General features: G+C 36.3%; 1 pseudogene; it reads left to right on the plus strand.

Annotated features, from left to right (window-relative positions):
- The first annotated feature begins 3,019 nt into the window (after nt 1-3,019).
- Nucleotides 3,020-4,993, plus strand: LOC132121841 (piggyBac transposable element-derived protein 3-like; annotated as a pseudogene).
- The last annotated feature ends 6,127 nt before the right edge of the window (nt 4,994-11,120 follow it).

The following is an 11,120-nucleotide window of genomic DNA, read 5'->3' on the forward strand; positions in this document are numbered from 1 at the left end:
AGGGGAAGACTTCATGTTGAGACGAGGTGTTTTCTTCCCATTGCAATTTTTGATGCCCTTGGAAAGAGTGGTAGGCTGCTTTGTCTTCCTGTTTTTTGGCCCATGCAGAAACACTATGTCTGTTGTGAGGCCTTTCTTTGATCTTGTCCTGTTTTTGCCCCTTGCCTTTTATGGAAACCTGTCCCAGAAAAATGCTATTACTGTGATGGTTTCAAGAACAAAGTCTGAATGCTGCACTCCAAACTCGTTCCATACTTTTATAGAATGAAAAAGGAAAAAAGAGTGGCGTAAAGAATTGAATTGACCTTAATATACCTCATATCATTGTAAAAATGAGAAAACCAGGGACATGTTTCATGTAGTAGAAATACTGTAGTATGTGTCAGCTTATTGTATCATATAATGACAACCGTGTTTACAGATAAAGCTGATTTGTTGGAATACGGATGTACAATTTTTTTTTTTTTTTTTTCTGTTAAGCGGTGATGCCAAGCAGTGTTTCATTGTAGAATAATACCTAGACTTTCATGATTTGTCTATTTTCCCCCTTGTTTTTGTTACTTGCCATGTGTTTTGATATGATTTCTAGAGAGACTTTGTTTACAATAATGTACAATAACACTAAAAATGTTTTTGTTTTCGTTTTGTTTCTGATGCATGATATGAAGTTGTTGTTGTTGTTGTTTTTATATATATATATGGTTTTCCTCTGATCACTATTGCACCAAATGTTTGTAGCATATATTGTCCCGACTTCAGTCTGATTTTTGATATAGGACTGTACATGTCAGACTTTATAAATGATTAGGTAGGCCAATAAAAAAAAACTTTTGTTATAAAACAAACCTATTTTAACATTTGTCCAGATCAGGTTTGGGGTAATATTAAGCCAGCTAATACAGCAGGAAATACGATTTAATTATATATATATATATATATATATATATATATAAATATACCCACCCCCGCTCTGTTTACTCAACTCTCAGTAATGATGGTGAGGTTGTGACAGTATGTGGAAAAAAGTAAATGCAATTTCCCTGGAACGTGTATAAGAAATGAGAATGTATTTTTGAATAGATTTATATATGGGTATGTTACCAAAAGGGCGGTGTGTAAAAGAAAATGGTATTTAAAAATAGCTTTCGTTACATTGAGTACAAGGTAGCTTTTTCTTGTAAATCAGTCGTGGACAAATTGACAAATTTGACATCTCAAAAGCAAGAAATTAGGACTGAACTGATGGCCAATTAGAAACGATTGTGGCAAAAAGTGCTATGAAGAGTACACTTTGTGCAAATTATTTATACAAATGTTTTTTAATTAAATTGATTAAAGTGTGCATAACATTTTAGTATAAAATGTAGTTGTTTTGCCATTTACTATTGTTTTAGAATTAACCAAAGATTGTACTATAATTTTAATTAAATACTTAACATACTCTTATTCATTTACTGAATTTAATTTAGCAAGGAAATCAACATTAAATTGCAAAAATCTTAAAATGGATACCTATTTGTCTATTTACTAAATCATTATCTGTAATGTACCACCAGGTGGCTTCAAAATTGTCAAGTCTTTTATAAAGTCCTCTTGACATAAATTATATTGTTGCAAAAAAAAAAAACTTTAGTTTCAGAGTTTGAGTCAGCTTGGGTTAGATCTTTGCTGAAATGTAAACTGATTTATTCTGACAGCATTAGTATAAAATGGGCATCGGCACATGCTGGTATACCTTAAAAAAAAAAAAAAAGGAGTCCATAGTGGGGAGGTTACATGTTGCTGTTTCTTGATTGAATATAATTTTTTAACCGTCTGAACCAGGTAGTCCATGTATATCAGTCAAAACATACCATGCATAATGGCTGTAAATACTTGTTATCAAGTATAATACTTGTAATTCAAGTAAATTTAGTCAGTGACTTAGCAACAGGACAATTTAAATTTCCAGTAAACCAAACTTGACTGATATAATGACTTGAACTCTAGTCAAAATTTAGAATACTCCGTTTTATTACATGTTAGCTTTTCATTACATAGCAGACTTAAGTTACTTGTGTGCTTAAGTGAAAGGTTTAGTTAACAGCGAGATTTAGTGGGATTCACTTTAACCCTTGTGCATCCTTGAGGACATTTTTGTTTTTTTGATAACTTTGCCTGTGTTAATGCTTACAGCATAAAATTTGCCACAGGTGTGTATTTTTATTGGAATTTTAATATTTCACCTTCATTTCCTTTAAAAAATCTATTTTCTACTAGGTACACAAAATACTTCCTCTCAGGACCTTTTGGACAAAAATGTCCCCATTGAAACCCATTAAAACTGCAATTTTTAATCCCGGTGCCATTCAACTATAAAATGATGCAATCTTTGTTAACAGCCTTTCATTGTGTTGGCAAGGCTTCAAAATTTAAATTTTTACTATTTTTTACCAATTGGTGCAATTTTTTTCAGGTTTGGCATATAAAGCAAATTATCGCTTTATTGTTGTTTTCTGCTGTTTTCGGCTTATGCATATTATAGAGCCAATTAGATATATTATGAAGCTATAATTGTGTGGGTGTGTTGGTATGGATGTCAGAGTGTGGTTTGTATGTGCGTACTGAAAATTGTATGTGTGTGTGTGTGTGTGAACAGTTTGAATGAAAAAAATATATATTGTACTGGAAATCACAAATCCCACCCCATGTAAATGAGTCATACAGAGTCACAGACCCTGTCATGTGAAAACTGAATAAGGTCAAAAGGTTACTGAGCTTTGAAGATTTTTTTTCATTCAAACACATTTCTTATTACTTCTTTGCACTTTTTACATTTGTTATTGTTTTTGTTCAAAGATAAAAGGTGAGCTTGATTTTGATGTAGTAGTTCAGAAGCCCCTCAAACCCTTGTTTTTGTTTTCACCTCAAGAAAATGGTGATTGTTTTGTCTGGTAGATTTTAGTTGAGACGGGTGCTTTCACAGCCAAACCTATAAATATCAGTGGCTTGAGGGCCTTGTCATTTCATAGTTTGCAAGATGAAGAGACGTTTCACAGCAAGGGAAGCTCTGGATCTAGTTGTGGCCACCAACAGTGAGCACCCGGGTACATGTGAAAGTGAGGATGAAGAGTTCACTTCATAGGATGAAGTCGAGTTTGCATTAGAGTCTGACTCTGATAGCTCTTGTTCCTCTGATGACAGCACTGAGAGTGAGGACACAGAAGAGACTGCAGATCTTCAGTGGAATTCAAAAAATGGGCAGATTCTCTGGTCTTCCACTCACACTGAGACGCTGCGCTACAATCCTGCCAAGGGTATGACCCCGGGTCCCACACACTATGCAACTGCCCGCATCACAACTTTGCAGTCCTGCTTCGACCTCTTCATCACCGAAGAAATCATTCAGCTTCTTCTGGAGAACACTAATTTACACGGGAGGCGTTTTGTGACGGATTGGATTAATTTCGATTCTACTGACATTCAGGCATAAATCGGGCTGCTGATTCTGGCCGGCGTGTACAAGTCTGAAATGAATCAACAAGAAGCCTGTGGGATGTGGAAAACGGACGTTCCATTTTCCGAGCCACCATGTCCCACCGTAAATTCAAGCTCCTGAGCTCCACCCTGAGGTTCGATGACAGGATGACACGACCTGCACGTTACATGCATGACAAGCTGGCTGCATTTCGGACCATCTGGGAGAAGTGGACACATCGCCTTCCCCTGCTGTTCAACCCAGGCCAGGATGTCTGTGTGGATGAGCAGCTCGTCCCTTTCAAAGGCCGATGCAGATTTCGCCAGTACATGCCCAGCAAGCCTGCCAAGTATGGCATAAAAATTTGGGTCACCTGTGATGTCACCACATCCTATGCATGGAAGTTGCAAATTTACACAGGGAAGTCTCCTGGAAGTCCTGCGGAGGTGAACCAAGGAAAAAGGGTCATTCTGGAAATGACGGAGGGGCTCCAGGGGAACACTGTGACCTGCGACAATTTTTTCACCTCCTATGGACTAGCGGAGGAGCTTCTAAAGAGGAAGATGGCCCTAGTCGGCACAATTCGCAGGAACAAGCCAGAACTTCCCCCACAGCTGCTGCAAATAAAGCATAGAGCACTTCTGTCCTCCCTCTTTGCTTTTACTAAGACGCACACAGCTGTGTCTTACGTACCCAAACGAGGGAAGAATGTGCTGCTCCTTAGCACCAAGCACCGCGAGCCAGCTGTGAGCGACACTGAAAAAAAGAAGCCAGTGATCATCACAGACTACAACCGCTGCAAAGGAGGTGTCGACAACCTGGACAAGGTATGTGTCATTATGCTTCAGTTATACACACATTTATTCTTACTGCATAATGCTTTTATTATTCAGTATTTTTTGTATCTATATATTCAGTGTTGTAGTTGTGTGAAAGAGAAGAATAGCTTGTTTATTTTTATTCTTATTGCATAGTTCCTTTATAATTTAGTATTTCTTGCATTTCTATACACAATATTATATTTTTGTGAATGATGAGAGGAATATTTAGTTAATTTCTTCTTTTGCAGGTTGTTGGCACCTACAGCTGTAGGAGAAGAACATGTCGGTGGCCAGTGGTTCTCTTCTACAACCTTGTAGATGTGTCTTCAACTCCTCCTGGAACCAGGGCAAAACATTTAGACGGAGGCTGTTTTTGGAGGAACTGGGGAAAGCACTTGTGATGCCGCAAATGTCACGAAGACAGCGCATCCCCCGTACACCATCTACGTCCAGCACGATGGAGGATCAACAGCGGGGAGACCCAAACACCAAAAAGAGGAAGGTCTGCACGTTCTGCACTGACAAAAAGAAAAAAAGTGCTTCCACCTGCAACAAGTGTGGCAAGCATATCTGCAAAGTCCACACTATCACATACTGCAGCTCCTGCTGTGAGTGAATTCCCTCATAGTAGGCAAATGCCTACTATTTCTGCTATCTGTTCTCTACTAATTCCCTCTGCGTAAATGTCTACTATTTTTGTTCTGAGTGTTCTCGAGTTTTGCACAATAAATCTTGTTCTTGTTCAGAGTGATCTTGTATTTTTGCTTGATTTATAGAGCAATATAAGATATATTCTATCAAAAAGTAAAAACTTTGGAGGATAATAGGAGTAATAAAACAATGATTTGACTTGGACATTTTTGTCCTTTATGGACCTCAGTGGTATTTTTTATTTTAAATCTAATACTGCATAAAAATATGAAAGCATAAAAATGAATGTTGTTGTTAACCATTGACATATCCAAGGATGTAATATTTAAAGAAAAAGAACTGCTTAGCATTTAGTATATGGAAATGTTTTATTATTATAATAATTTTTATAAAAATCAACAGTGGCATTATGTAAAGAAACTGGCATTTAAGGTGTTAAAATTCTGAATATTAATGAATCTTTGGTAATTATGATTAGAACTGATGCTGGAAAAAAATCTAAGTCAGTGAAAGTGGAAAAAAAATATTAATCTATAATATTTTTATGACACTTTTTTGACAAGGACATTTTTGTCCTTTATGGGCCTGAGTGGTAGTTTTATTTTTTAGCTGACACTGCACAAAAAATATAAATGCATCCAAATTAATATTGTTGTTAATAATTAACATATCAAAGACTGTAATAATCAAAGAAAAAAAATCTGCTTAGCATTCACTATATGGAAAATAATAATACAAATTATTATTTTTATTTAAAACAACAGTGGCATTATGTAGAGAAACCAGCATTTAAAGGGTTAAAATTCTGAAAATTAATTAATGTTTGGTAATTATGAATAGAACTGATGCTAGTAAAAAATCTAAGTCGGTGAAAGTGGAGAAAAATATTAATCTATAATATTTTTATGACACTTTTTTGACATGGACATTTTTGTCCTTTATGGACCTGAGAGGTAGCTTTTTTTTTAATCTGATACTGCATAAAAAATATGAATGCATAAAAAATAATATTGTTGTTAATCATTGACATAACCAAGGCTGTAATAATCAAAGAAAAAAAATCTGCTTAGCATTTAGTAAATTGAAAATAATTAAATTTTTCTTTTTTCATAAAAAAAAACAGCAGTGGCATTATGTAAACAAACCAGCATTTAAAGGGTTAAAATTCTGAAAATCAATGAGTGTTTGGTCAATATGATTAGAGCTGATGCTGGTGAAAAAAAAATGGAATCAGTGAAAGTGGAAAAAAATATAAAACTATAATATTTTTATGACACTTTTTGGACATGGACATTTTTGTCCCTTATGAACCTATGTATAACTTTTTTTAATTGATGCACAAGGGTTAATGGCTTTCTGATTCAGCTCTCATTATCATAGTAGTATAGGCTAAATAAGAAAATGTAACATACTATTACATATTTACTGTTTAGCTCTTTCAGACAATAACCTTGTAAACTAGAAATAAAGTGTTTTCAATACAATACAGGTAATCCAGGTAGCCTTACACTGTTGCTGATAATCAGTCCTGAATTAATAAGTTTCATTCAGATGTTCTCTCGGTGACTCAGTTGGACCTGTGTGATTATAGGTTAGAGCATATTACATTTCAGAAGGGAGTAAAACACTCTAGATTAATAAAACAGCAGGGGTCTCATGTATCAACCTTGCGTACGCACAAAAACTTTGCGTACGCCAGCTTTCACGGTCGGATGTATAAACAGTGAAATTAATGCAAGAATGTGTGTTCCTCCAAGCCAATTTCATGTCTAGCGTACGTTCATTTCTCATTGTTTTTGTCCGTTGGCAACTCTTACAGGCAATGAAGTGAAGTTGCAAACATTAGACAACAAATTGTTCTACAAGTCTATCGCACCACCACCTGTGGGAAGCATTGCAATTAATTTGCAATTTATAAAATAATTGACACATATTGTCACACGAGCCTTATTATAATTATAATGAATATTATATAAATTATGCAATTAAATAAGAACAAATAAAAGCATAACGGTATGCAAATTCATACAACCCTTAATCTATGGCAATGGCAGCGTTGGCCTTATTAGAGGACATTGCTAATGGCAGAATCCGACGAGAACGAGTTTTTAGGGACCACAATGATTTTCTGGCCCAGGATGATGACTGGCTTATCAGCCGTTTCAGATTTCCAAGGGCTATCCTCTTGGAGCTCTGTGCTGAGTTGGGTCTGAATCTAGAGAGAGAGACGATGAGGAACCACGCAATACCCGTTCCCTTGCAGGTGCTGACAACACTTGGTTTCCTGGCAACTGGTTCTTTCCAAAGGGAACTGGCAGACCGCTCAGGAATAAGCCAGTCGTCTTTGAGCCGGGCAATGCCAGCGGTATGGGACGGGATCATCTGCATGTCTACCAGGTATATAAGGTTCCCATTTGATGCAGTTGACCAGCCAAACATTAAAATGCAATTTGTAGCGATAGCCGGTTTTCCTAATGTTATCGGAGCGATCGACTGCACACACATTGCTATAAAGGCGCCATCTGAAGAAGAATTTGCATATGTGAATCGGAAACATTTCCATTCAATAAATGTGCAGATAATGTGATGCACAAATGCGCCTAACAAATATTGTGGCAAGGTGGCCTGGGTCAACCCATGATTCATACATCCTTACAAACAGCATGGTTGGGATGAGGCTCCAAGCTGGCAGGGTGCGTGATGGGTGGCTTCTTGGTAAGTGAGGCATTTAAAGTTGATGACCCTGACCCAGGACCAATGTATGTGCAGCCCAACCAACAAGCCGTTCAGGCCCGCCAACATGTGATTGCAACAATATAAATGGTAATCAGAGACAAAGTTCACTTTTTGACCAATTCCTTTAATGAGTGGCTTATGTCTGTGAGTGCATCAGTGATATTTTTCAGGTGACTTAATTTCTCCGATGGCCATAACGATTTGCTGTGTTGACTCCAAAACAGCATGCGTCAAGACGCGGCCAGACAGACGGGCGTCAGCACTGGAAACGCTGGGCACAGTGGGCGCTGGTTGCTCAGTGGATGTTTCGGCTGTTGCACCATATGAGTCTAAATAAACAGGCACATGTTAACTGTAATTTAAGTCCGTTCCATTTTTAAGGGGCACACACATTTGCAATAAATGAAATGGATCCATAAAATCTCTGGTGTACTTTTGGTCCGCTACACTGCATGCATTTGACAATGAAATAGGTACGCTATATGTACCAAAGTAAAAACAAATGAGAAATTGGTTACCTTCGTGGCAGTCCTGTAGTAAATCGGAGTCTCCCACAGCAGCAGATACTACTCCAGATAGTAAAGGATCACCAATAATTGAGGCAACTATCTGCTCAAAGGGTGTAAGTTCATCGACCCCTTTACCACTGCCTGTTCTGCCCACACTTTGTCGGTGCGCAGCAGTTCTCCGTTTAACATCCACCTTTATATCAGACTATTTCTTTTTAAGCTCGTTTACAATGCGACTTTCAGATCCCACCGCGTTGACGGCTTCAGCCAAACTCTCCCACTCATATTTTTTCCTTTTGTTATTAATTCCGTAGGACAAAGTTCCAAATAAAATATTTTTTCTAGTCTCTACCTTCGATAGTAGCACCTCCAATTCACTTTCCGTAAAGTTTCGTTTCTTGCCGCTTGCTTTAGCCATTTTCTTACTGCTATCTTTTGCCAAAGTTGACTCGTTACCATATTTAAATTGATTTAATTAGGGGAGGAGACTGGGTGGGGAATTGTGCTCGTGCATGTGCGCTCAATTTTACGTTAATTGGAATGTACAAAGAGAATATGCGTGGAATCCTTCGTACGCAGAGATTCAAACATCTGTTTTTTTTTGTGCGTACGCACATTTACAGCTTTGTCCGTACGCAATGTTTTAGTATGAATTCAACGCAAGTCTTTGTACATGAGGCCCCAGGTGACAACTCACTTTAACCTCTGGTTTCACAGACTAGTCTGGGGCTAAAATGCATGTCTGGGCGGTTTTTACAGAAAGAAACCTGGACTGACTGATCTTTAAAACTGTCAGCTTCATTGTTTTGTCTCAAGATGCACATCATTCTTGTTTTTATCTAATTTTGTTTTTAATTATGACATGCTGACACAAAGTTCAAATGATTTGCAATGCTTTGTCTCGTCCAGTGTAGATACGATGTGACAGCAAAAACATGGCAAGTGTGAAGTAAAGAAAAGTGCACACTGAAAATAGATGATTCAAATGTGAATGGACTGAACAGTTTTGAGTGAGTGATGCCATCTTTGTTATGGATGTTGGTTCGCAGTGAGTTCACAGTTTTACCGTAAATTTGCTTAAGCCTAATTTATTTTCAAGATCTGAAGTAAATATTGTTGCTTTCACTATGGCTATAAAGATCACACAAAATAATATCCAAACCCACATTAGACACATTAACATTGAATAAAGCACATAATCATTACCTGAGATTACCACTTGTTATATTTTGTATGTTGTTCCTGCTGCGACGTCGCAAAAAAATAAAAAAATAAAAAAACATTTCTAAAATAATATTCAGTGTCGCTTATTGTCATGTGTTGCTGTCACGGGTGGTTAGAACAAAAAAAAAAAAAACTACAATGGAAAAGATACTTTTATCATGTCACATCTGGTTGGGACACACGTTGTTACAGTTTGTCCCCCCCCCCAAAAATCTAAGTATAAAAATATTAATGCTAACAGATCTAATAATTAAATCTGCATTGAGGGAAAGTGGAAAGAAGAGATCCAGTCTAGAGATGAGCAGGAACAGTTGATTTGCATGGCAGACATAGTGATCCAAATTTTTTTGTTTGTTCGAATTTTTATTTTATTTTTTTATTATTATTATTATTTATTCAACAGGCAAAGTTCTTATGTGTATAAATGCAAAAATGTTCTTAATTGTTTGAATAAAACAGACTACTCTGAAAAATCTCAATATTTATCTTGTGACAGCAACAATATAATAATTTTAATAATTATACGTGTATATACGTACTGTATATATATATATATATATATATATATACACGCACTTGGGTGTGTGTGTGTGTGTTAGTGGTCCTTGGCTTGGTATTGTCAGAATTCGGCCCTCTGTGAAAACTAATTGAGGAACCCTAATCTAAGGCCTAATCGTGGCTTAATCTAAGCCCTTTCTGTGAAACTGGTCCTAAGTGTTTTTGTGTGACTTTAAACTTTTATGACTATGATTCAGTCTGACCTACCATTTGTCACTGTTGTATGGTGTTAAGTATGATTATTGGTGATATGGTGATGATTTTAGCAGGAAGTGTTTTTATGTACTTTTGTGTGTATGTATAGGCCTATCTTTTTCGGTATTCTGTACAATTTAAATATGTTATCAAAAATTGGTAATCCATTTTTATTAATTTATTTTTATTTTTATGCAGTTCACATTAATTGCCATTGTTTTTATTCCCCTATTATGTAGAATTTAGACTTGTTAGAATGTCATGTGATTTTGAACAAAGAACAGTTAATATATTACCATTAATCATTAATATATGTTATAGGTGTTAAAACCTTTTAGGAGAAACCTTTGTTCATTTTCTTATTAAGGGTTTTGTGTCAAAGGTCCCAAAATAAATCAGTGGGTTTAAAAATATTTGCCATCATATGCCTTATCTAACAAGTCATAACATTGGTTTAAAAAAAAAAAAAAAAAAACTAAATTTTGTCTCCACAGGTCTGACTCTGATTAAGTGGGTAACCTACATGACTTGCTATGATGACATTGGGCGTTAATTAAGTGAAGACCTTAACTGACCTTAAATGTATATTTATATCGTTTGTCCACTTAAATAGGCCTATGAGTTGCATACCTCTTTGAAATTTATAGTCTGAGCACAATAAGGAACTATTTCAAATCATTCTTATAAGTCTACTATGTATTGTTTATGCCATGTAAACCCCATGCGCAGCATATTCAAATGTAATTAAGCATATTTAAATAATAATCATATTTAAACATTTTTGGTCAACTAATTTCCCTGTAACTCACCTGCATTACTCTTCTGGGAGGCGTGACATCAACATCAACCTACATTATCCATCTTTAGAGCTTCACCTTGATCAGGGGGTTTAAACTGGTCTACCTTACATCTTCTGATCACTGAACACAAAGGCAGTGCTAGGCAACTGGTCACCAGAGGATCTGTTCT

Source organism: Carassius carassius, chromosome 40 (genome assembly GCF_963082965.1).
Source record: "Carassius carassius chromosome 40, fCarCar2.1, whole genome shotgun sequence".
Classification (NCBI taxonomy): domain Eukaryota; kingdom Metazoa; phylum Chordata; class Actinopteri; order Cypriniformes; family Cyprinidae; genus Carassius; species Carassius carassius.